General features: G+C 40.8%; 1 long non-coding RNA gene across 1 annotated transcript in view; it reads right to left on the reverse strand.

Annotated features, from left to right (window-relative positions):
- Window positions 1–24,531, reverse strand: part of LOC126455666 (uncharacterized) — a 243,964-nt gene extending 219,433 nt beyond the window's left edge. The window contains exon 1 of the long non-coding RNA XR_007585349.1: window positions 24,302–24,531. This is a non-coding gene — a long non-coding RNA (uncharacterized LOC126455666). The remainder of the gene's footprint in view (window positions 1–24,301) is intronic.
- Between the last annotated feature and the right edge of the window lie 1,967 nt (window positions 24,532–26,498).

The following is a 26,498-nucleotide window of genomic DNA, read 5'->3' on the forward strand; positions in this document are numbered from 1 at the left end:
AGAGGGTGCTTGTAAAGGATTCAGTGGCGAGTTTCAATGCACTACCAGCTGTTCAGCCAGCACAACGACTGTGCGTAGGGAGATAAAAAGGATGGGGTACGTCGTCAGGAGCTCTTCACAAGTCATACATTTCTGCTTTTAATGCAGAGCTTAACTTCAGGCTGTAAGAACCGCGAAGAGCTGAGCCACTGGACAGTGGATAACTGGAGTGATGAATCACACTATACTCAATGTCAATCCGATGGAACGGTTTGGTTTTGGTTGATGCCCTCAGATCATCATCTCCCAGAGGAGGTGGTGGTGTTGCGGTATGGCTTGTTTTTGGTGGCTACGGTGTAGCCCCTTATTACGTTAAATTCGGAAGGACCTGAACACATTTTACAACACTGTGTGCTAGAGGAACAGTGAATGTACCCAGTCGAAGCAGGATCTACGAGGCAATGATTTGTACATAATAACATTCCTCAAATGGATTTTCCTACCCAGAATCCCGCTCTGAGCCGGATGGATCACCGCTGGGAATGAGTTAGAGCGTCGACTTCGCTCCAGAACCATGTGTCCAACATAACTACCTTCCCAGGTTTTGGCACTGAAGAATAGGTTGACATTCGTCTACAGACGTTCGCACAAAATAATGGTTCAAATGGCTCTGAGCACTATGGGACTTAACTTCCGAGGTCATCAGTCCCGTAGAACTTAGAACTACTTAAACCTAATTAACCTAAGGACATCACACACATACATACATGCTCGAGGCAGGATTCGAACCTGCGACCGTAGCGGACGAGCGGTTCCAGACTGTAGCGCCTAGAACCGATCGGCCACCCCGGCCGGCACGTTCGCACACCTCACTGACTCTCTCCAAGAGATTTCATGACGGAATGAAGGAGAAGGGTGGACACACCCCGTATAAATGTCCACAAACAGCTGTTGCTCAGTGTTTGTAACTGACGTTACCACTTTCCAAAAGTGGAATCGGTTTCAGGTAAGTATCAAACACACAGATGGCTACATTTTACAACTAAAGTACATTTTACGACATTTTCACATTTTTAAAATGTATCACTTGATATAAATATCGCAGCCCGGCAAGCAAAGTGACATATCTAAAAACGGCGATTCTTAGTTTGTCACTGAAAATATGTGAAGTGCCCCAAAGTCCACAGAAAGCTTCCATTATTTTAAAGCAGGTGTTATAGAATTACTTCTTTAAGTCGAGTTTTCTCAAATATTGCACTTTAAAGTTGTGCCACTTATTGCCGGGATGCGATCTGCAACTGTTTTTGAGATTAGTGGATGATACAAAGTGAACAGGCCTTGTAGATCAATTGCTAAGTAAATGCACACATGTGTGTGTGAGGGGTGGGGGATTGGGGGGGGGGGGGGGAGGACATTGATTTGTTGATTTTCTGCAGTGTCTTCCCGACCAGCTTCCTGGCCGATACTGGTACCTTGTTTATCGCCATCGAGAGTCGAGTTTCTAATTTTCAGCGATTCTGTGCAGAATACTTCTCTGTTCTGCAGCTTTTGTTGCAGGAAAAATGAATGTTCAATAATATAGTTTGTCTTGTCTCAATCTGTACTAAGCCTGTTTCAAGTGGGGAACGACGGTTAATTGCTACCTGACGATGGACTGAAGAGGAGAACATGACAAGCCCCATAACCCTATTTCCCAGAAACTTCGCTCGGTGGAAGAGGAGCCAAAATAAGCGAACACGAGTCTCAGCTTATCCGTAGATTATTTGTAAAATAACATATTAAAATATTTGCATATCTTCGTGAATCACCCTGTATAAGAACAGTGAGAAAAATCTCGCAGATTCGCAGTAGAGTGCATGAAGAACACGCCAAGTGGTCTCTGGTCGTCCTGCACAGAGGCGTGGAACTTGCCTGGGATGCGGTGGCTGATATAGATCTAAAGTGACGCGGACGTGGAAGACTGACGTATGAATATGGATGAAAATTCCTGCTCCGGAGTGTGCAGGTACATTAGCTGGTGCGGCTCTTCCCGGGCCGGTGGCCACGCGTCATACAACCTACACGTACATACACACATACAGCCTGCACGTACATACACACACACGTACGCGCATGAGGCTGCTAATTGGTTTAATTAAGCTCTTTGATACGCATCGCGGCCGCCGAGGTCAGTGACCACGGCCACAATGGAGAGCAACCGAGACCACGCCGTCTCCTGCAGCAACCCGAGACCCGACGTTCGCCGTTCTGCTGCTCTGCTCCACGTGCGGAGTCTCCTAACTACTTCCCTTCGCATTACACAGCACTACAGTGTCGTACGTAAATCTGCTTGGCCTAAGTAATTCGTGCTTTATAGTAACAATTGTTTTTATCGTGCAGGAGTGAAATAATGGTTGTCTGTTCCGAAATGTTGTTGAGTACGGAGACAGGGTAGATGCATTTCTCGTAGCTAGTCTACGCTACACATTCTTCTCCGTCTGTGTATTGCAGCTTACATCCACTTTAACCTCCTCTCACTGTAGAGAAGCCTATGTCTCCACCTACAATTCGTACCACTTCTTTCCCATCTCTCACCTATTACAAAACTCATAATTACCTAACGCCTCGTGATGTGTCCTTATCGAGCGAGCCGTTCTTTTCGTCAAGTTATGTTATTAATCTTTCTTCTCCTCAGTTGGATTCAATATCGTCATTAGATATTCGACCTCTACCTGTCAATCTCCAGTATTCTTCTGTAGCACCACATTTCAAATGCGTCTGTTCTCTTTTTATCGTCCCCGTTCCACTTCCGTACAACGCAACAACCCAGAAAAACGCCTTAGGAGGAGACTTCCTAACGTTTAAATCTGTATTCGCGGTTAATAAGCTACTTTTTTTTCAGAAACTTGTTTCTTCACATTGTCAGACTGCATTTTTTTTTCGTCTACTTCCACCATAGTACGTTATTTTGATGCTGAAATAGCAAAACTCGCCTACTTTTAGTTTCTCATTTACTATTCTAATTCCCTTAGCTTCGCTCTACTTATTAGAAATACATGTCATTAGCTTTGTTTTACTTTTGTTGATGTTCATCATTTAACCCCATTTCAATACGTAACTCATTCCCTTGGGCTAACCTTAAAAGTCTTTTACCGTCTCTAGTAGAATCACATCGTCACAGAAACCGTCGAGTATTTGTTCTTTGTCCCTAAAAATTAATTCACTTTACCGATTTCACTTTGATTTCCTTTACTGCTTTTCCATTGTACAGATTAATATTGGGGTATGGGCTACCACCGTGTCTCACTTCCTTCTCGATGTCCTTCGACTCTTCAATGCAGTCTGGTTTACTGTTGGTTTTAGACGATTACTATCTGCTAGTATTATATCTCTGCTACATACACAATGACAAGAAGCATTCTATTCAACGTTGTCAAAAATCTATATTTAGAAAGAAGAGTGTCCGTTTGTTTGTAATTCGCTGAAATCTTCAGCTTTATTCAGACATTTATTAAATTTTGCACACTTTACTTTCGAGACAAGAGGAAGATCGCTGTCTACACAAGATTTCGTAATCTGACTTGAAACTTGTGTATATAATATATAAAAGAGAAGAGCTGTTACCAAACATCTTTCTAAGTTCTTGGCCGATGTACTTCAGATTCCTACACGACCTCCACCTACAATTCGTACCACTTCTTTCCCATCTCTCACCTATTACAAAACTCATAATTACCTAACGCCTCGTGATGCGTCCTTATCGAGCGAGCCGTTCTTTTCGTCAAGTTATGTTATTAATCTTTCTTCTCCTCAGTTGGATTCAATATCGTCATTAGATATTCGACCTCTTCCTGTCAATCTCCAGCATTCTTCTGTAGCAATATTCAAACACATTTGGGTGGACATAGGTTATAAATTTTTTTCCAAACATCTCGAAAAGTACTTGACCGATTTACTTAAAAAAATTACAGCGGAAATACCCATCTTGGAGATTGTACCGGCAGACATCACTAGAACGAGGGACGAGAGAAAGCTCGAGAATTTGATGAACGTAACTGCAAATTGTTATTTATTGATTAGTTACCGTTTTTACATATGCAACGGAAGGAAGCTGGCAATGAAGAACCTATTGCCGAACATCATGGGGTATGCCGCAGATGAAGACATTCATTGCTCGTATTCCGTTGATAACCAGTGATTCAAATGTGCCCTTCGATTTAAAGGGACTGCAGTTTCCCATGCTGCTTGCAGTCGCTATGAGTATCAACGAGGCAAAAGGCCAATAACTGTGTGTCAGATATTAAACATCCAGTGTAATACCGGGCCCTGCAGCTAGTTTTCCATAGACCTAAGAATATTATAAACGCAAATCTGACTTATTTTCAGTCTACCTACTAAAGTAAGATGTGCTTATCACTGTTAGCTCTAGTGTTCATTCATTTTCCCGGAACCAAATCTGATATTTTCAGAGGTCAGCTTCTACCAGTCTTTACGCTGTTCTGTATATAGTACGTGTTATTGTTTATGACTTAGTAATATTTACACCTGTCCTATTAGGAGACGGGAATATTATATTATTCGTGAGATCTGTGTAAAATTGAAAATATGGGATTTACAGTGAATGACAATATTCATGACAAATGAATTCCGATTGTTCAGAGGGAGACCAAGAGATGAATACACTAAGCAGATTCAGAAGGATGTAGGTTGCAGTAGGTACTGGGAGATGAAAAAGCTTGCACAGGATAGAGTAGCATGGAGAGCTGCATCAAACCAGTCTCAGGACTGAAGACCACAACAACAACAACAGTGTTTTGACAGTTACTTTACTTGCTCAAAAACTATGATTTTGGACAAAATACATAACAGGCTGTGGTATCCTCTTACAGACTGCGATGTAGTCGCGAATAAAAACAAGTGCTCCATGAACTAATTTTAGTTTAAGATCATAAAAATTAGACACTTCATAACCTCCTCACTGGAATGAAAGTCTTGCAGCCACTATTTTCTTTAAGATTTTGGATTAGGGGACGTTAGAGGTGTCAAAGTGGAAACTCCAGTAATTTTTACTTCAACTCCTTCAGCGTACTCATTGCCAAAGCATCCTTTATTGGTTGTAAGAACAGTCTCACTTGTCAATCGTGGATGAAGTACATTTTACGTAATTCTCTAATGAGACATTCCAAGACACCCATGTGAACATAACGCATACACAGCACGACTAATTTAGAAAGTAGTATAAACAAAAATATTTCTCTGTCCATGTTGGCATTAATTCTATTACATCACAACATATTCAAACACAACAAAGTCGGTGACTCCAACACCACCCTTTGGTCGGTCCCACAAATGTGGCCCTACCTTTGTTCAGCGTAATACATAACGTATGTGATTTGTTAGACCTCTAGATAACACACTACGTCTATTAACCCCCCACTCAACCCCACCATGCATAAAACTACTTGCGCAACTAGACGTATAACCAAGAACTTCACCATACATTTACTCCATTATAATGGATGTGGCTAACGAGCGTACTTTGTTTGCACCGTTGACCATTTGTCAACTCGGCTCTCGCCTTTAGCAGGCGGTGCGCATCTACTCTAAGACGCCTCAGGAGCAGAATAGGCTTTGTCAAGTTCGCCCCCACAGCCCGCAGACTCCATAGAAGCTGTCCCCTAAGATTCTGAGAGAGTGATCTCTTTGATAATGAGTGAAACACGTAATTTCAGCAGCTGCATTACAGCAGGGAGAAGTGCACGTCAAAAACACCACTGAAAATTTATATATAATCGCAAATGTTCAAGATGTTCGAGAAGTTTCTGGACACTGCGTCACCGCCAGAAGGTAATAATTTTCCTCTGTGAACTTCAGAACATCGCGCTAAATGGGAATCAAAGACGCGTTTATAATAAATGTAGCAGATCGGAGCAACACATCTTTCTCAACGGAACAAAATCGATCGGTTGTACCGCAATGGATTGTTTCATGGTCGTTCCTGTTCATCGTGATCTAGTGGATAAAGTCTGAAGCTCTGTGAGGCTACTTCGGACTGTATTGTTGTCTGTGGGAAAGCTGCAACACTAAGAGACGTAGCGAAATGCGAGACGAACTGCAGGAGATCGATGCTTAGTGCTGGGACCCTCAACGTAAATAAATGTAACTTACGTGCATAAATGGGCGAAGAGACCCATCTCTCTCTGCCTGTACGCTAGGAGTGGTAAATGACTGGGAAGATTAACAACAGTAAAACATCTGAGTTGCCGTACTGAGTGATCTGCAGTGGAATGAGGACATAAAAGTAATTGTAGGAAAGTCTGGCGTAAGGCTGGGATTCGTTGGTGGCTTGAAAGGAAAATGCAATTCATCCATGAAAGAAGTGACTTACAGAACATCCGTTCGATCGATTCAGAGGTATATATATATATATATACCTCTGAATCGATATATATATATATATATATATATATATATATATATATATATATATATATATATATACCTCTGAATCGATCGAACGGATGTTCTGTAAGTCACTTCTTTCATGGATGAATTGCATTTTCCTTTCAAGCCACCAACGAATCCCAGCCTTACGCCAGACTTTCCTACAATTACTTTTATGTCCTCATTCCACTGCAGATCACTCAGTACCGCAACTCAGATGTTTTACTGTTGTTAATCTTCCCAGTCATTTACCACTCCTAGCGTACAGGCAGAGAGAGATGGGTCTCTTCGCCCATTTATGCACGTAAGTTACATTTATTTACGTTGAGGGTCCCAGCACTAAGCATCGATCTCCTGCAGTTCGTCTCGCATTTCGCTACGTCTCTTAGTGTTGCAGCTTTCCCACATATATATATATATATATATATATATATATATATATATATATATATATAAGAGAGAGAGAGAGAGAGAGATAAGGACGAGGAAGTCGAAGTTACTCATGGAAGTGGAAGACGCAACAGGGTAAGTGTTTTGCACTACAGAGAGTTTTACAGTTAATATTCCGGGAGAGCACACTCCACGAAAAGTCATGCAGCATTACTTCCACAAATACGTCGCGAAATGACCATTTACGTACATCCATATTAGCCTTCCGCTGGCCGCCTTACGCTGTGTGAGGCGGAGAGGACTCCTCCGTTCTAATCACGAATGGACTATGGGAAGAACGACTCTTCCCTTTTCTGCTCTAATATTTCTGATTTTTCTGGCCTTCACGAGACGTTCTGTCAGACCCATCCTGGAACGCATACTTTCCATGCCACACAAAGCTTCTTGTGGCCTGGCACGAATATATCAAGCACATCTGCAATGCTCTCGCACTTACTAAACGACGACTTGACGGAACGCAACGCTCTTCGTTGGATATTCTCGATCTTTTCTATTAATCCTACCTAATTAGGGTCTACAGCTGATGACTAACACACAAGAACTTGTCGAAAATATTTTATGAGCCACTTGCTTGGTAAACTGGTGGTGCTGCCTTAATATTCTTCCGAGGATTCGCAGCCTCATAGCTGGTATTCCAGCTAGTTGTGTTTAATCATTTCATTCTCAATCGCATCTGACGCTACTCCTAGATATTTTACAGTCATTCTTTGCAGTAACTGATAGCGAACAGAAGGCCTAATAAGTATCTTCGCATATTTATGTACAATTTGTTCCATTTATTTAGAATGAGAGCCAAGAGTCAAGCCCCGTGCCCAACGTCGTGCCTTTGAATGTCTTTCTGCATTTCGCTTCAGTATTCTGGCTCTGTAACACTTCTATAGACAGCAGCATCGTACGCTGACAGGTTCAAAAATCTACCGGTATTATTCACTGGATGGTTTGTGACAAATTTGATGATTCAATGGATCTACTAAACTGACTGGTTCTTTGAACCACTGAAATATAATATTTAGGGGTGAACAAAACAAGAATGGCTACTTGTTTAGGAATATCTTAAGCCATCTTTTTCTCTGAGTAAAGTGTACTTTATTGAAGAACAAAGAATTAAAACTTTGAACGAGAAATAGAATTTTTATTCAAGCCGTGCGGTTAAAGGCGCTGCAGTCTGGAACCGCAAGACCGCTACGGTCGCAGGTTCAAATCCTGCCTCGGGCATGGATGTTTGTGATGTCCTTAGGTTAGTTAGGTTTAACTAGTTCTAAGTTCTAGGGGACTAATAACCTCAGCAGTTGAGTCCCATAGTGCTCAGAGCCATTTTTGGAGAGTTCAGTATATTGGTATTTAAGTATTTACTGTTTCAGAGTTCTGAACAGAACACTATGAAAAAAAGGACAACTGAATTAAAATTCACTCACCGTGCTATGGTGGGGCTCAAACCCAGGGTCTGCTTGTTGTCGGTAATTCGCCTTAAGGAGCACGTTTGAGCAGGCTAGCTTGTTGTTAGCTTCGCTTTTATTGTATTTTTTTCCTGTTCCGTGTCTACATGTTACTCCATCTTCCGTATTATTTTTAATGACTGTGTAAGACTTCAAGTTTGTCAAAAAAGTTGTTGTAAACGAAAGTTTAGACATTCCTTAAAAAAATATGCTATTTTCAGTAGGCACACAAATATAACACTAACTTCTATAGCTAATATTGGTTTGAGGTGAGTTTAAGACATTATATTCTGCAATATTTTTGTTGACCTATTACAGGAGTATGCAGTTAATAATAGTGTGTTCTTGAACAGTGAAAATTGCTCGTAATGTGGGATTACGGAAAGCGTGTCACAGTTAGCTACTAAAAAAATTATTGACGATCCGACGATGTTTTTTAAGTGTTCATGTACATTGTAACTTAACACTAAACATGAGCTTAGAGTAAGTACAGAGCGTGCGGGGTAGTATAAGAAACACTTTTGATACCTCTATCCGAATCGTTGCAATACACAACGTCTATTTAGCCCGACTTTCAGTGTTTTGCCGTCAGGCCGTATTTTAGTGGAAACGTGTAAATGTATTCTGTTTTCTCCATACTAGAAAAATTATCCTCGTATGGGAAATAGCTAGTCAAATGAAGGACAATTTGGTGTTAATAATTACTAATTGATGTGTTGTAACAAAGGGAATACCCTACAGAAAAACCCAAAAGCCATGAACTATCTACCTCTAACCATCAATGAGTACGAAAAGTACACGAGTTTTGGCACGCTATTGTACGTGCCTAAAACAACGCAGTGTCTGCTGACAGATGATGTGACGTACATCATTTTACAGCAAAATAGTTTTGAAGCCACGCAGCTGCCAACAGACACAACTGAGGTACGCATAGCTACCGCGACATTGCGATGTGTTGCACCCCATTTGCCCGCCGCTACTCCGTGCCTATTGATCGTGTGAATGGAGGCGCGTTGTCTTACAACACTAGACCTCCTGTTTGTAACACATTCTAGAGAAAAAGGTTAAGAGTTACCGGGATCATCTCTCTTTCATCTGGTCTTGCTTCTTATATAAGAAAAACAAATTCAACGCGAAAATTGGATCATGTTGTAGGTCCGTTATAACGGAGTATGTCATTCACAGTTCGTAGGAAACCGCGGTCATATATCCTCCAAAACCACAATGCCTAGAAAAGCACAATGGCGTCTAAATTAGCTTCGAATCTCAAGACAACTTTTTTGTCTGCTACGCGATTTTCATGATGATGATGTTTGGTTTGTGGGGCAGTCTGCGATTTTCGTACCGTAAGACCCCATGCACACAAGGATAGATTATTTAGCATTCTGTGGGTGCTAGCGCAATGTTGACTGGACAATGATTACCGTCTTGGAACATGAAGCTAGTAAGTTTAGTTATTTACTTAACTATATAATTTGTACAATTTTTGGTGAAAACATGTAAAGTGAGTCTTTACTGACAACGCTTGCTTCATTACTTTGTGTAGCCACATGATAATCATTTACAGATTACAAATAAGTATACTGGTCTAAATTTAATTAGAAGTAACTTATTAGTCTTTAATAGCACTCCTGTAACCATTGAATTATTTAGTAATAGATCCTACCAAAGTTTCAATCAAGAAGTTGTCTATGGAACTGGGGTTCGCTGGTGTTCGGAAGATCTGAAAACAATGAAGCCATTTGGTAAATGTATCCGCTGTTTTTGATGTGGGAATAGTTTATTTATTTCAGAACTGTGGCTAACATTTAAATGGCTCTGAGCACTATGGGACTTAACATCTGTGGTCATCAGTCCCATAGAACTTAGAACTACTTAAACCTAACTAACCTAAGGACATCACACGACACCCAGTCATCACGAGGCAGAGAATTTCAGAAATGTCTCTATCGCATTTTCTAGATGTGTATTGCTTCTAGAGTCGGTCCGCCCCGGTAGCTGAGTGGTCAGCGTGACAGACTGTCAATCCTAAGGGCCCGGGTTCGATTCCCGGCTGGGTCGGAAATTTTCTCCGCTCAGGGACTGGGTGTTCTGTTGTCCTAATCATCATCATTTCATCCCCATCGACACGCAGGTCGCCGAAGTGGCGTCAAATCGAAAGACCTGCACCAGGCGAACGGTCTACCCGACGGGAGGCCCTAGCCACACGACATTTCCATTTTTTTTTCTAGAGTCGGATCAGATTAACAAAAACACATATATATATCAAATATGATCAAGACATCTCTGAACAAAAGCGCTTCAAATAATTCACCTGCTCGATTCTACGGCAGGTACATGGTACAAGTTGCATAAGTTGCACGTGACTTGCTTGAAATAGATACGAGTAAACTGGACAAGAAATGTCTTACCGTTCAGCACTAAATATTTATTTCTACTTAATGGAGAGCAGTTCCCATACGTTTCAAAAGACTCCATCAAAGATGCTGCTAAATTTATCTGCTACTGATCACTACTTACACTTTTTCCGATATTGTTAGTACCTCCGACACTTGTTTCAGATATGGACAATATTTACGATGGAAAAATAGTTAGTAAAATTCTGGATGGAGAAACTGGGAAACGTTGACTGCTTCCTGTTGATTTTGTTTCATTTTCCGTATGAACTAAATCGTAGGTTCGTTTATCGTGCCATACTATTTTTGGATTATCAGCGATAATTGTTTTTCAGATCTAACATTGACAAATGCATTCGTAATTACTACGTTCGTAAACAATATTAGCTTCGTAGCAATAAACAGAATTTTGACATTAGGACGATGATCAACACAATGTTCCATTTTGCATTATCATTAATATTTTCTTGGCAATACATGAACTATCTAGCAACTTACACATCGTTGCGGTGTCTTAGACATTACCAACTTCCACGATGCCTATGGAAGATAATGAAAGCACAAGCAGGTTCATCAAGATTTTTCTGTGACATGACATTGTCTTAATAACGGGGTATATCTTTACTGAAGTGATACCAGAAGAAAGCAGTGCTATACCATTATAGAAGGCGTAAACGATAACTTCATAACGCGCCACAATGGTTTAGGGGAAATCCAGACGCACAGTTTCATTTATGGACACTTGCGGTCAATCCAGCCGAGAGACAAACTAAAACAGGCCTACAAAAGCCACTAGATACAGAATGTATGCGCGCTGAGCGTGATATTCAATATCCTATCGCTCTATTACGCCTCTCGTAAAGTCTACTGTTTCGTTAAATTTATTAATTTAAACGTTCCCGCGATTGTAGTGAAAGAACAAAGTTTTGTAGGCGCTATAAAGAAACTGATACCATCTACAGTTCGATCTAAACATAGAAAGAAGGCCAGACAAACCAAAGGACCGAAGTTTTAATGTTATGCTGTTAAAATTCATAATATTTGGAATCAAAATTTACGCAGACTTTAATGTTACATTTTGTACGTGCAAGAACAAGGAGTTTTTAATATTAAAGGGCAATTTTAGCCAAAATCTCGCAAGGCGCGCATGCGCCTTAGCTAAGCTTGGTTTTGTAGGCCATTTTGAGGCATTTTCCGGCTTGATGGACCACAAGTGTCCTGTATAATTTTGTTTGTCTCGACTCCACCTACGCCAGTGCGTTTAAACCTTGTATAAGAAAATACATATGAAGCAGCTATTTACGCTGTTACGTTATGGCAAAAAGCGTCTTTACCTATTTTAAGGCACAGTTCTTCCGAAAAACTTGTACATCGCAATGTTCTAGATTTTTTAGAATGAACCTTGTTTCCCACAGAAGCACTAGTTCGTCTTTCATCGAAAATTATGATTCCTTTGAAATCGCGTGACTGTCCTTTTAGATTCAAACCTTCCCTAAAAATCCTTATTACCTAAACTAGTGCAAATCTATTTTTACTACAGGCTAGTTACAGTGTTAGTTTGTTCCGACATAACTGTTGAACCTATAGCAGAGTACCAGCTAAAATGATTTTTTGCAAACGATGTCGACGCGCCTTCGTGAAACTTAGAGAAAGAAACACTATAGTCTTAACGGTTAAACTTGAGTAGCCGTAGGGGCAGTGCTGGAGTCTCCTCGGAAAATATAGTATCAATAACTGTATATTAGCAATGAGGTTTTGTCTTACTGCGAGTGAGTATTCAAAATCAAAGAGAACCGAAAACTGATGATGTTTATTTATATTTCTAAGTTTTTCAAAAAAAAAAAAAAAAGGAAGCCAGTGAAAGAGTTTTTGGAAAGTACCTTTATTACCGACATATTTTTAGCGTAGTTTGGGAACTAAGGCACGTTTAAAGTTTACTATTTTGTTGACTATTGGCGGAACTAAATAATGTGATGGCATGAGTATAATTATACTCCTTTTTTGGCTTATGTTTCACGAACGTTGTGATTATGAGTACTCCTGCTTCAATTCATCACGGTAACTGTCACATTTCCCATTATTCCATGTAGTCAAATTTAAACCGTTGGCAAGAGCTAGCCACTATTTCACATATTTTTCATAAGAAATGTCTAGCGTAAGGTATGTCAAACATCATTTCCAAGAATAATTACATTTACTGTCTACAGTTTATACACCTCTAAAGCAAATAACTATTCCTGGAAATCGTCACCAGATTTGTTGCGTGATCCGAAGCTTCTCTCTGCCAATTTCGTAGCGACTCATTCTGACTGCTGTTCGTATATCGTCAGCGGAACAGAATTCTGTTCTTCTGATAATTATTCACTACCGTTCAAGTTTTCACAAAAAAGATATTCACGTCAGTCATAAGTTCAGATGTTACGAGCGAGATCATTAACTCATTTTCACGTAAGTATTTTACGAAGCAGAATTTTGGTGCATGAATTAATGCTATCTTCTTAGTAAAGTAATTTTATGTTTAAATTTCCTAAGTGAGAGGGAACAAATAGTCGAATAAAGCTCTCAAACCGATTATGTATGACACTATCAATGTAATGTAAATGAAAGGATATGCAACAACATTATGTAAAGTAATGGGTGCTCCAAATTAACGTATGCAAGTGCTTTATGGATAACCTGTGAACTAGGTAAATAAGGGTCAAGACAAAAATTTTAAGAAGATCTTGTCTTAAGGAATAATGGCATAAGGGCATAATTTATAATGCATAGTAAAAGTGTAAAAATTCACGAAACTAGGCGGAAATTTTAGGCGCACATTGTAAGAACGCACTGCTTGCCTCTGTCAAAATAAAATACAATGTGGAACAGGAAGCACTGCTACCACGAAATATAGACAGATGGAGTGACAAAATCTGTTTTTTAGGGTAACACTACTAGTATTTTACAAAAACTATCCCTTGTCACTGTATACACACTTCCCACTTTCCATCACTCGATAACTTTTGTATTTCTTTGTCCTTCTCATATCTCCCTGTCAATGATTATTTTGCCTTAAAAATGTGTCGTGCAATCCTCAAAACACAGTCTTCAAACTGTAATTCCGTATATACATTTTCCTGGAAAGTCACTTTCCTTCAAGGACTCATTATGTGCACCAGCTGCACTTTTATTATTCGGCAACTGATTTTAGTTTATACTATACCATGACGAGTTGATCATGCTTTATACAGTCTCAAGGTGGTCCAGTATAGGCGTAAATCGGTTGCTGAATAACGAATAAGTGCAACTTTTGTACACACAATGAAATCCCTCAGTATCTTACATCTTTGAATGACAGTTAACACAAAATATAACGTTTTGCCTTAGTTTTAGAAACAAGTACGTTATTGTTCTCTATTTTTTCTTTGCTTGTGGCTGTTGTTCATCTTCCTCTGTCCAGATGTCACTTCGGTAGGTCAGGGCACTCCAGGTAAAATACTTAGTAAAAGCGTTTGTCACATCACCATGGATTTGCTCAGTAAGAGGAATTATCTCGTTCTGCAATCTTTAGCAAAGAAAAACCACTTTATAATCATCAGTGTACATTTTGCAACATTAGAAATTATGATCCCTAAACTGCAAGACTATTCCACCGTTCACGTTAGTGACGTGAATGTAAGGCCATATCAAAAAATAGTACGCCAATGACAGTATGTTATTATTTTTATTAATTTCCTTTATTCCTTTGAAAATTTTGAGGCCTTGGCGAATGAATATGTTGACCAAGTAGCGGTATGATGAATGAGATAGAGCTCTGTTTCAATCTTTCGATTCATTCGTGTTTTGTTTGTGGGTGGTTAGTCTTATAGTTTTGGCAGATCAGCTGTGTCTTTCCAGTCAGTCCGCAGTCTTCACATAGACTGAAGGGTCAGTTTTTAATTCATGATGTCAAAATGTTTTCCAAATCAAAAACGGTAAAGATCTTCCTCTTTACATTTACTTCTTTATCAAGCATTAAGAGTATTGACATTTTTCTTTATTATTATTATTATTATGACGTGGGCAACTCAATTATTATCCGCTAAGTAGTTAAAAAAATTTATTCTAATCAAATAGGAAACTTTAAAGAACATCATTTTTCGACATAGTCTCCTTGCGTTTCAACGCACTTCGTCCATCATTGTACAAGCTTCCTGATGCCGTCATAAAAGAAGGTTCTCGGTTGTGCTGCGATCCAGGAATGCACCGCTTCTTTCAGTGTTTAACGCCTGTCTCAGTGGACCAAACAAGTAATACTCAGAATGGGGCAAGATCGGGACTGTATGGAGGTTGATCCAGTACTTCAGATTTGAGTTTCTGGAGCGTTTCAGCAGTGTGGGAAGCAGTATGCGGACGGGTATTGTTGTGCAACAACGAAACACCTTTTGACAGCAATCCTCGACGCTTGCTTCGAATTGCAGGCCTTAGCCTGGCAGTAAGCATCTCACCGTAACGTGCACTGTTTGTTGTTGTGCCCCTTTCCCCATAATGTTCCAGTACTGGACTTTGTGTGTCTCAAAAAACCGTAAACATCTGTTTTCCTGAGGACGGTTGGGTCTTGGACTTTTTCTTGCACGGCGAATTTGGATGTTTCCATTCCATACTCTGCCGTTTACTCTCCTCTTCATAATGTTGGATCCATGTTTCGTCACCAATAATGATCCTGTATAAGAAGTTGTTCCCTTCGTTACCATAGCGATCCAAGTTTTTTGCAGATGTCCAAGCGCGTTTGTCAATACAACTGTGTGAGTTGTTTTGGGACCCATCTTGCACAAACTTTATGAAACCCAAGTCTGCTTTGAATGATGTCGTAGGCAGAACAGTGACTTATTTGCAGACGATGTACCTCTTCGTCAGTAGTTAATCGTCTGTCTAAGAGAATCATTTCACGCGAACGTGTGGTACGTCTGTTGATGGGTGAAGAGGAGACGAGGGTGACGCTTGAACCCACGACGTCAGAAATCATGTTTTATAAGTTACGTTAAACTGTTTTAAATAAGGGAACATTATAAAGTTTAAAATTAGCAAATGAGGAGTGCAGCTGTTTTGACGCTGACCTAATATTCGGGAGGACGGAGCTGCTCTATCCCGCCATCCTGATTTGCGATTTCTATAGTTTTCCTCAAATGCCAAGACAAATGCCGAAATGGTTCCTGAGTCAAGGTCACAGCCGACCACGCGTCCCGCCACCGTAGGCTACATGTCCTATCCTCCTTAAACTCGTTATGTATGCTGTATGTTATATTTTGACCTATTTATTGGCACTGCATTATCGCGAAAAATTCTGTATCACTGTAATATGATTCTTAGATGAATAAAGAGAAATAAAATAAATGAATGAAATAACCGCGCTACAGGTATTTGTTGTTCATATGAAAGCCACTTTTAATGTAGAATATCCTTGTGCACATTACTGTCCCCCCCCCCCCCCCTCCAACTCCCCAACTCACTCTGCCCAACAAATGGAACTTGCCATTAACCCAACTTTTAACACGCCTAAGACTTTTACAATAACTTATTTTCGTCAGTCATTAGTACAGCTCCATATTATAACTTCAAAGAAATTAAAGTTAAGAGAAATTCGTAATTTGATAAATGGCTCTCAAGAAGTTTGAGACGTGTGTGTTTTGCAATTGATTTAAGAAGTAACAACAGAAACTTACACATTTAAGTGTGCACTCTCCAGTATCAGTATTGCACCTAATACTGCGATTGTAATACAGTCTGGAAATTGGCTATGGGACTTTGTAATCGGGGAGAATGTTGTTTGTTTTGATCGTTCCTTCCCGCATTTGGAAAGGTTTGTATTTCTGTTATTTTATTAGCGAAATATCTTTCTATCTGTCTTTTCATACTCAGCTTCTTTGGGACCACAAAGACGTGTGATCTGGTGTTGGCAACGATTCAGGGACGCTTTGCGCTGGCTGGAATGCGTTCAGCAGGCTGGCAGGTCGGGATTCCAAAAGAAAACTAGTAGGCCTATAAACTGGAAATACGAATACCCTAATTTTTCATCTTACGTTATTCTCTATAATTTGGCTGAGCGAATGACCCTCCACTTCAGTCGGAATCCGTACCCTGATGTCGCCCGGGATGAACGGTTGTCGGTAAATCGTCGTGCAAGCCGGAATTCCCTGATTTTTTTACCGCCGTGTACACTGCTTGAGATACAAGTGAAGAGAACGCTCAGGATTTTTGAGAGCAAGCTGAACTGCTGTACAGTGTCTCTCCATCGACACCTCCCTTTCCAGTTTGTCGAGGAGTCCCGTCACGCTCTCGCTGGCTAAACAAAACCGAGACGTATCCTGCAAGTCTGCTTTGAAATGTCTTTCTCCTTTATTTATTCAAATTCGAAGCGGTCCCAGAACGAGAAACAATGGCCAAGGTCCGCTTGCTCGTACGTTTTATGATTGTCTTTGTTGATGACTTACTTCGTAAAGATTCTGAAAGTGAAAGTCTAGTATTTGCTTGTGCAAAGACTACGTTCCCGCGCTCCTTCCACGTTATGTTGCACTGGACGACCACAGTTTTTCTGTTGGTACTGATCCCAGAAACTTGTCGGCGATGCGATGGAATAATAAGAAAGTGTATCCTGTCTTTTTGTTTACCTACGCAAATTATGTTAAGTATCAACTTCCAGTCTTTGTACCAAAGGGTTATAATCTAAAATTCTTCCCGTATTTTATTACTTTTCTACTATTCATATTTCCACGTCTACAAGTGCATCTCTCGAGAGTTCAAAAAAAAAAAAAAAATGGCTCTGAGCACTATGGGACTCAACTGCTGAGGTCATTAGTCCCCTAGAACTTAGAACTAGTTAAACCTAACTAACCTAAGGACATCACAAACATCCATGCCCGAGGCAGGATTCGAACCTGCGACCGTAGCGGTCACGCGATTCCAGACTGCAGCGCCTTTAACCGCACGGCCACTTCGGCCGGCCTCCCGAGAGTATTATCAATGATTTGCTGATACTTTGTACCAATTTATACATACCGTGAATAGTTACGGCTATATCCGTCTTTCCTCTCTTTAATATGATTTTTTGTACACTGTGACGATATCTCCCCATCGAATGTGACCATATAAGTTGTGTTTGGTATGACACCGTCAGTGTAATTGCATACCTGTTTTAATACCAGTTAGCACTATTGTTGTTAGCCAGACAACAGTGAGAAACTATTTTGAAGTCTTTCATGTGGGCTACTTTGTGTGTGTAGTGGGAATGAAACACGCTGGATTTTAGATTTCATATGAATCTCTAGTACTCTCAAAGTGTATTAGATAGTACACTTAAGTAGTTTGGATGGGGCTACTAGTGTTCCAATATAGGGTCATAATGCGAAGTGGGTATGTATCGATAATTCTTTCTGATCAAGGAGGAATAACTGTTCGCAGAAGAATTATAACGCGGACCACACAAGCGTAGTGGTAAACATAGAGAAGTAACAGCCATGTGTACTATTAACAGACTGAATAAAGCGTAAGTTTTTTCTTTGCTCCGTGGTGTGTATCGGACAAAATATGGAGCAAGTTTTCTTTGTGAGAACTGTGGGCAGTGAAATATACTTAATTCCGAAAACGATTCCTCCACCTTTTTATCAAGGTCACTCAGAAGGCGAGTTCTTTCTCCCAGGAGAACAATACAATACCACAAAAACTGAAGAGGAAGGTGAGCTATCAATCCGCATCTTCAGTTTTTTCTGCATTGGTATGTTATGTGTGGAGCACTCAAAAGACGCTATAACGAAGCTTCTCCATGTAAAGTATAAAACTTAAAAATTTCCTTGGAAATCTTGGTTAGATGACTGCCGCCCCCCCCCCCCCCCCCATCTGACATTTTCCTTTATGACACGGACTTAAGTGATCCACTAACGATGACGCGCGAGTGGCATCAGCGAACTGTCGGATTTGAACCTCAACACTTGGAAGACGATTTGCCTCTCAGGTCTCCCATTATCTCATGCGCCATTAGTAACTAAGTTTGAAGAAAGGTTTCACTTCTTGCTGAACATTGGGGATTGTGAAGAGACACTAGATTCGAGGCTTTATCGTTCTTACTGTTATTTACTATGGCAGGAATTCGTTTTATGGACTAAGTAGACAATGGCAGAATATAAGGTTATGAAAATTTCTGAAAGCCATATATCATTGAACCAAAATAATGACCTGTCGTTAATACCGAGTTTAGACACTTATTCAGCAGAAACGGGGTTCAGATCATCGTGCGGAAATTTCATTATGATTTTCGGTGGTTTTGTCAAATCACTTTAATATAATGGAGAGGAAGCAGAGGGGTGGGAGGAACATCCTGCTTCTTCAGCAACGCCCTGTCGCGTTGTCTGTATGTCGACTGTACAGCTCCTGTTTGTTGCTTTGTGCCACAGATCTGCATAGGGTTTTTGTCGCTACTTCAGGCCATTTGAATGTAGGTGTAATGGTACATACAAGAGGATCACATAGCAATCTGATTTTTGTAATTTTTTGTACCTATGGCATGTGAAGTTCAGTACTCGTCAGTTCCCAAACCTCTCTAAACATTTTCATAAAATCGACTTTGAAGTTTTCCACGAAATTTTAATTCACTAAAATTAAGAAGATTTTCACGTCTGGCCGTTTGGTTTACTCATTAGCGTTAGAGAAAGGTAACAGGTTAATCAATGGATCACTGGTTCGATTTTTAGTCTTGTCTGTCTAAGATTCCTTTCTTCCCTTCGTCTGGAACACCTAGACAGCTAAAGTTGAAAATTCATCGAACCTATGCTAATTAACACATGTATAACAATTTTTAGAAAAAATACCTGTTTTCTTGTTGCTAATAACGTATCACACGCAGTTTTCGTTACAAATATAAATTATTAATTATTGATATTTTATGAAGGACTTAATTTACAATTTCTTTAGTAAACGCTCTATATTAACGACAATTTATAAAATATCCATACTTAAGTATATTTGCAATGTCTGAAATATGAAATTTGAGACAAGATGACGTGCGTTTTTCATAAAAAATGACTAACGTGTTAATTCGCATATATTTGATTAATCTTAAACTTCAATGACGTAGGTATTCGACTTTAACTAAAAATTAAAAGAAAAAGACCGCAGCATGATTCGAACCAACGATCCATTGATTATCCGATCACCACATTCCAACGCTACCGAGTAAGTCACAAAGCAGGCCATCGAAATCGCTGTAATTTTAAGGAATTAAATTTCCACCGTAAACTTCAAAGTGTTTTCTCGAGAATCTGTTGTAATAACATAGAACTGCGTCGAACGAGATTTGAGTTCTGAACGTACCACAGATACAATAAATTACAAAGACCGAATTACGGCGTTGTCTCCTTGTTTGACACAGACGTGTAGATGATGATAGTAGAAGCGTTAACTCTGAACACACGCAGAGCTTCTACCGGACGTTTGAGCGCGCTGCGCTTACATTGTCCATTGAGATCTTAAAGAGATCGCAGTAACCAGAACGCGCGACTAACTTCCTTTGGCAAAGTTCTAGCTGATATATAGTGGATGACCAACGTTATTGTGGCCTCCGTTCTACTTATTAATACGTCTTTCTTCCTAGCGTTCTCGAGTATGTACTTCTCGTCAGCAGTTACAAGCTGTTCCTGTCTAGATATACTAAAAGTATAGACGCTACCGCACTGTGAAGTATGTGTGCAGAAGGCTAAAAAGAACGTCGGTATAAAAAACTAAAAATTTATCAAATTCTTATAAATTGTTTTGTTGGTACCGAGGAACAAAACGTCAAAAAATGGCTAAGAACGTGTGGTAGCTGTGTAATATGAATATGCTGGGAGCGTTTATTTAGCAGTATTTGGCGGTAAATGCGAATAACGGATTGATCAATCTGTCAAAGTTGTACGAAAGAACAGCCGATACCTCCTGAAGTCAGTATTAATCTCTACGTGGAAATAAGATTTTACGAACACAGTTACTATCTCACAAACATATTTTGTTTTTACCAGTCAATACTGTAATTTTTGCCAAGCAGTTGCCTTTGATGTTTTGTTGAGAATGCGCTTAGCATGGGAAAGTGGTAAGCACTTACAGAAATTAGTCAGTGCTGTTTATGAAATGTGTTCCTTTTAAAGGAAACGACTTCTAAAGTCGTCATAATTGTTTATACATATAGGGATATGAGCTAACCTATTCAAGTGTTCTACCATTACAGGCCATTAATTACTACTGCCTTCCCGCTTTTGCTCGCCTTGTCTCTAATGTCTGCTTAGAGCAGTCGGGGCGCCATGCAGGACAGCTGAATTAAACATAATTCAAGGCATTTTTCAAACTGACGACATCAGTATTATTTGTAACTTAACACCTGTTTTTGCTCTCGCCGAAAAGCCATGTAGACTCTGATGATACTTTAGACGGTTGACAGATATTCGTAGCAGATAAACTTAATTCTGTGAAACGTGCAAGGAGTCTAAGCTTACACTTAATATAATTAACCACACCAATTTATCCTCCTTCAGTCACTGACCTCCACTGTATCCTCAAATAAGAAATCTTACTAAAGTAAGCATGAATGCTGGAATTGTTGTTGCATACTATACACAGCAAGCAATAGGACTTAAAATGAAAATCGGTAACCGATTAATTATTAATCGTTGTCATGGATGACTGCTGCAATAAACAGTCTTAAGAAGAAGTAGTAGTAGTAGTAGTAGTAGTAGTAGTAGTAGTAGTAGTGTTACCATTATGGACCATTCATCAATTACTCTGACCAGACATCGAGTATGGCATTGAAAATATAAGAGTCCGCATGAGGTTAAACGGCTCCAAACAAGAAAGTGATTAGCACATATCTCAGAATGATAAATTTTCGGCTGTAGATGCCTGTAGTTTGAAAGGATAATTAATCTATCCTGTCTGACGTATGATTCTGAAGAAATCTTTGCTGAGTTGAAGATCAGTTTAGAAATTTGTCAGTGAGAGTTCTCAGTTGCTGAAGTAGCAGCTATTTTATACATTGGCTTCATGTACATTATATAACTGTAATATCTGATCTAGCCTTTTCGGAAATGTTTTCTGTTTCAAGCTGAGAATCTTAAGTATGCTAAAAACGTCTGTTTTCACTCTTTTCCCTTTGGATGCTAATAAAACTACACAGGCCGCGCACTTTGATTAACAGAAAGGAAATCCATGGAAAAAGAAGAGTAATGCTCAGATTTAGTAACAAAGTTCTGGTGACGATATCCGGCGATGATGTGGTGTAAGAAAGTCTGTCACTATGTCATCAATGAGCTTCTGAAGAGGAAAACTATCACAGCTTCATACGTCCTGAGAACTTTGGTCCAATGTACACCTTATACAATAATCTCACAAAATCGCCGAGTCTTTAGGTTGAGCACTCATCAAATGCCAGTCACCGGAAAGATGTGTTCCATGCAGGTTTCCTGAGACAAAATTTCGAAGAGCTTAAAACAAGACGACACTCAAACCAGATACACAAGGAAAAACATCGTAATGAGAGCAGAGTACTATATTTATGCATCTGTCCTTCCGTTACCAAACAGTTCTAAGCCACATCGCGTACTGCATTGTAGAAATGACAAATACTGTTGGCAGAAGTTGTTTAAATACAATAAATTAAGAACTGAAAATGGGAGGCGCGAGTCTTTGTATAGAAATTGTGACTCTAATCACTAAATTTTATGTACTAAGTTTTAACAAAACTATAGGATCGGGAGATGTTCCGGGATACTTGTCATCCGAAAGCAGTTTATCTGATTCATCCGCACACAAATCGAAGAACTCAATTTTTCGTTGTGGCATTTGTTGCTGTCCACTTGCTCTCGTTCTGACATATATTTACAGTTCCAAAATAGAGTCGGCTGTTGATATGGAACCTTTCTGTCTCCAGGGGAAAAAAATAAAATAAGTAAACAATAAATCAACGAAAGCAATGAGAAAATCAAAACCGCGAATTTATTGCTCGATGGAAAAAGAAGACGTTTATGGTGAATTTAGTAGCATTCTTCCAAAGTGAATTCGACGTTTGTGTCATCTATCGTCTTGGCGTCCTGCCTGAGTTACTTAACTCAGAAATATCTGTGTTTACACTCTGAATCGGTAAGGTTCGTGGCAGAGACAGTGCACTTTAAGAATATCTCTCATTCCATTCATGGATGAAGGGTGGTAAGACTGGCTCCTTAGATACTACTTTGCGTGTTGTCATTAGACATTTTATCTTCGAACGAAGTTTATCCTGAAATCCTCCCAAAAATTTCAGTCATTTTACCTTGTCAGATTTTAAACCCAAGATTTCTATGCAGCTATCTCTTTCCTTCGGCAGTGAAAGTAGCCGAAGGATTTTCGTAGAATTCATCAGTACATAGACGCCGCGACATTTTCGGGTCTCTACAAAATACCCGCCAGTTCAGACCTTTTACAATGAGTTGAATAAACTTCTCACAATTTATCTGTACCTCTCACTGTACGCACTCTACAACCCCCGTTCCTACACTTCGTGTAATATAAGGATATCCTTATAAAGTTACAAGCATTACCTTGTGCAGTATGGCACCAATCTGTGTTCCGATATAATGGGAACTGCAGTGAAGCCTTATAAAACTGACTTACAGAACGAAGTGCATGTTTATTTTTTCCAAAGTGCGTGTTTATTTTTTCCAAAGTGCGTGTTTATTTTTTCCAAAGTGCGTGTTTATTTTTTCCAAAATGCGTGTTTATTTTTTCCAAAATGCGTGTTCATTTTTTCCTCAAGTTAATATACACTTTTTGCGGTTGAACATGAAAGGGGATTCCCGATTTAAATAAACATAGAAATGAATCTTGTACCTTGGAGTTTCCTCAAAATGGATAAAAGAGCCTCCATCAACCTCCACCGGTAGTTTTCCCTGCTAGTGTAAAAAGTAATTATAATTTGGCCAATATTCCTTTCGGAGATCTGTATATTACATAACACATATTTTCTGAATTGAATGCAGTACATCAGTATTAATTATTATTAATGAAATGTGTGTTAATTATGGACCGACGATCTGTTAATTTCACTTGTCTGATGTCGCAGCTCTAGTCTCAAGCGCCGACTTTCGTTCAAATTCAACAACAGGTCATCCTGCAACCTCTCCTCATCGCTGCCCATAGTTAGACAAATTTGCAGCCTTATTCTGCGCAGCCGTGAAGCCAGGTTGCAGCATGACAGTTTAATTTCAACGAGAATCGAAGCTTGCAAATGGGCTGTGAGTCAAGACTAGCGGAGAAGAAAAAGTTTGTAGCTGTGGAAATCAGCTACGGATCCGAGAAATACTCATAGAAAGTAGTGGAGAGGATACTATTAGCGCAACCTGTATTGTTAACTGGTACTCATTGGCTTCATCAACTCTCAACCCAATTGTCGCCTTCCGACCTAGCCTAGACCTCGATCTGTCGAAACAAGTCACACTCTAATGGCAAAAGTATTTCTTTGTATGAGAGATCGAAGCATAATTAAGAACTTTTTTTAATTCGAATTTCCACAGATCCAGAACACAGGATGTTGATAAAATGTAGACTGGAGGAACGCACCGTTCAGAAACTTGGTTGTACACAGCAGACTGACGGAACCTTACTTACGTCACATCCGTTGGTCTGACCGGCCCGACCGCGGAGAAAGCCCTGGCGGCGCCCGCTGGTGCTGCTGTTCTGATCTGGCGTTCAAGTCTCGCAGAGCGGCCGGCACGGAGTCGCGTCGCGTCTTGTCACTGGCAGAGGCTCTTCGCTACCTTTGGGGCGTTCGCCTAGGCGGCCCGTGGACCACGCGGGGCAATCACTCGGCACCGGCACTGTGAAGCACTGGCGGGCGGCCCCCCTCGACACCTCGTCTGCGCTGCGCAGCGCGGCGCGACCTGGACGTAGACTGGCGCTGGCGGCCAGCTGGCGAGACTGGCGTGCCCTTGATGCAAGTTCCTTGCACTTGCGGGGCCCGGCGCGGCCAATCAGGGGCCGGCGCCGCCCGCCAATGGAGCGGCCTGCTTCTTCTTACTCGTGTTGCGCCGGGCCGGGCAGCTAGCGGCGTGCTGTTTGTTTTGGTTCGCGATTTTTCGAAGGGCAGGGCTGAGCCGCCGCCGCCGTCGTCGCCGCTGCCGCCGCGGTCGTGGGCAGCGGGCGCTGCGGCGAGCGCGGGCGGTCTGGTTGCAGGGGACGAGGAGACGCGGCCAGCGAGGTCGCTGACTGGGCGACAGGCACGCGCCGCCTGCCAGCTCTAGTTTGGCGTCCGGCGTGCTCACCAGACGCTGTACAGGAGCACATCCTGAAAACCTACATTCGGCGATTTTTGTGCTTTGTAAATCTTCGTATATCTGCATCCGTGCTCTGCAACCCGTTGTGAAGTGCGTGGCAGGGGGCACTTCACATTGTACCAATTTTCTTCCAGATCGATTCACGTATGGAGTGGTGCAAGAGTGACTGTTTAAACGCCTCCGTCCGCAGTACTTACTCTAATATGGACAGTGATAAATGAAACTATCTATCTATCTATCACTTGAGCCTTGTCCCTCAGTTACGCATGGTCAGCCATCGTTAATCGGATTTGGCATGTTAGTGGCTAAGGAGTGGCCGGATGCCCTTCCTGCCGCCACCCCGTACCCCCTGGGACGGAATTAGTGTACCCCAACTGCCTGCGTCGAGTGTAATCCATGGAATAGTGCGAATGTGTTCAGATGTCTGAGAGCCGTGTAACTGAGGTGGAACATGGGGACCAGCCCAGTATTCACCTAGCCGGATGTGGAAAACCGCCTAAAAACCACATCCAGGCTGGCCGGCACATCGGCCCCGTCGTTAATCCGCCGGGCGGATTCGATCTGGGGCCGGCGCTCATACCCGATTCCAGGAAACAGCGCGTTAGAGCTCTCGGCTACCCTGGCGGGTTGATAAATGAAACCAACAGATGTATTATAATCCAACGTCGTTTATTCAAAACATGCTACCAGCTTGGAGGTCCAAAAGTATCACCTTTGGGCCCCAAGCGTAGATCTAATCTGCCATCAACGTTCGATCCACAATGGCAAGGATCAACTGATTCTTCAAATGGATACAGTACAACTAATTAAGCATGATACGCCAGCATGTGCAACCAACAAAGGCGAGTGCAGTGGGGCCAAAATCAACTGGATTCCGTGACTTCCAGTAACAAGTCCAACAACTGAAAATGCTATATTCTCTATTTTCTGTGAGGTTCTTAATAGATTAAACAAAAGATTTCGGATGCTAGGCATATTGTTTGATTTAACTAAGGTTTTTGATTATGTTGGTCACAAAATATTGCACCAGAAGATGGATCATTATGGAATACGTGGAGTAGCACACAATTGGTTCACCTCTTACCTTAACATCAGACAGCAAAAGGTCATTATTCACTATGTTGAGGATGGCTGTGATGTGGAGTTTGAGTGGGGTACAGTCAAATGGGAGGTGCTCCAGGGATCAGTGTTGGGGCCACTCCTGATCCTTACTTATATAAATGATGTGCCTTCTAATATCACATGTAATTCTAAAATATTTCTGTTTGCTGATGACACTAGCTTGGTAGGAAAGGATGTATGCACCACAGGCTCTGTTTCAAATAGTGCAGTTCATAAGTTCATGGTTTGTAGAAAATAAACTAACGCTAAATCACAGTTTTTACAGTTTCTAACACACAGTTCAACAAAACCTGATCTTTAAATTTCACAGAATGGGCATACGATTAGTGAAACTGAACAGTTCAAACTTCTCGGTGTTCAGATAGACAGCAAACTGTCGTCGAAAGTCCACGTTCAGGATCATGGCTCTG

The sequence above is a fragment of the Schistocerca serialis genome, chromosome 2 (assembly GCF_023864345.2).
Source record: "Schistocerca serialis cubense isolate TAMUIC-IGC-003099 chromosome 2, iqSchSeri2.2, whole genome shotgun sequence".
Taxonomy (NCBI): Eukaryota; Metazoa; Arthropoda; class Insecta; order Orthoptera; family Acrididae; genus Schistocerca; species Schistocerca serialis.